Raw genomic sequence first — 1,825 nt, forward strand, 5'->3', positions numbered from 1 at the left:
GGCTTCTTGACCACACACAGGAACATACATGACATACATGTATACATACATACACACACACACACACACACACACACACACACACACACACACACACCATTAAAATACTAAAGGCTAGAGAGATGGCTCACTAAGTGGTTAAGAGCACTTACTGCTCTTTCAAAGGACCCAGGTTTAGTTTCCAGCACTGATATAGTAGCTCACAAGTGTTTCTAACTCTGATTCTAGTATATAAATACACTCTCTTCTGACCTTTTCTGGTACCAGGTATGAAAGTGGTGCACATGCATACATGCAGGCAAAACGTTCATACACCTAAAATAAAAACAAATAGATCATTAAAAATATAAAGCTTTAGGAAAAAATATTATTTTTAGATATGTTTTAAAATGTATCCTTATCCTTTATAGATACATGTTAAAATATCTGTGAATGGGATGATACAATTAGTTTTGTATCAAAATAAAGGATAATTAATGAGCGGGAGGGTTCAGTGGAAATAAGACTGATTTTAAAAATTTAGTCTTTTCCCTTGAGCAATGAAGTACATGATAGTGCTGTTCAGTGAGACAAGGAAATCAGAAAAAGAAACAAGAAAATCCAATGGCCTAATGAATACGTCATTTATCTTCAACCAGAAAAAGAAACCAAAGTTCTAAAAATTATTTTTATTGTCTGAAAATCTAATAAAAGAGATAGAGTACTTTTGCGAAAATAACCTCAAATTAGATATCGAAGTTTTCCTATTCAGTAGCCACTCAATGGTATAGCACCATTCTAAGCATCAAAATAAATGTTTTATAGCTTCCTTTTTCCTTTACCCTTTCAGTTCTCTCTTACATATGTTAATTATATAATGGGTTTCATTATGACATATTCATACATGTATATAATGTGTTTGGGGGCTGGTGAGATGGCTCAGCTGGTAGGCACCTGCCATGGAAACCTTATAACCCAAGCCCATAGTAGAAGAAAAGAACTGACTCTCAGAAATTGTCCCTTGACTTTCACATGCACATTATGGCATGCACATGCATACAGTCCCTCACACATCATAGTAACACATAATAATAATAGTGGTGATGGTGGTGTGGTGGTAGTAGAAGCAGCAGCAGCAGTAGTCAAGTACTTTTATCATATACACGCTATCCATTAACCTCTGTTGTACTCCTACCACTCCCAGTGATACCCTTCTTCTGCTCCAGCTGGTCCTCTTACTATGTTAATGTTTTTATTTTCTTATTTTTGTGACTCATTTTATTCTACTATTATTTCTTATAAGATCCATGCTGAGTGAATATTGGCAAAAGCATGGGATCTTTGCCAATGGTAACACCACTGAAGAAAATGTGTCTCTACCCCTCAGCAACCATTAACTGCCTATAGACAACTCAGGAAAAGTATGGAATGCTTCACAAATGCCATCCTTGCTCAGGGGCTATTCTGATATTTTCTGTGACATTTCAATTTTCATATATGTGCTGCTAAAGTAAGTACTCCATAGCTTCTTATTTTTTTTTCTTGAACAGGGAACTCATTATTTTGTGAATTAAACTTTTTAAAAATTTTTAATTAAAAATTAAACTGTCAAAAGTTATTGGATATCTACAACTATGCCTTTTATTTATCTTAAATTAGCAATTATATGAGCTTAAAAACAGGCTCCTTTTCTGAACAAATGAGTTTTCTCTCTTTTTTTTTAATGACACCTTTTTGAATATTTGCAGAGAGTGATCCTGCCACACTAAAATCATATTTTCAGGCTAAAATGACTTTATCCCTTTGATTTTTCTGTCCTATCATGCTTCTTGCCTTTTGGATCAAT

The 1,825-nt window shown here is 34.2% G+C and overlaps 1 pseudogene; it reads right to left on the reverse strand.

Moving 5' to 3' along the window:
• Positions 1–1,396: 1,396 nt before the first annotated feature.
• Positions 1,397–1,497, reverse strand: LOC116074233 (annotated as a pseudogene).
• Between the last annotated feature and the right edge of the window lie 328 nt (positions 1,498–1,825).

This window comes from Mastomys coucha, unplaced genomic scaffold (genome assembly GCF_008632895.1).
Source record: "Mastomys coucha isolate ucsf_1 unplaced genomic scaffold, UCSF_Mcou_1 pScaffold25, whole genome shotgun sequence".
NCBI lineage: Eukaryota > Metazoa > Chordata > Mammalia > Rodentia > Muridae > Mastomys > Mastomys coucha.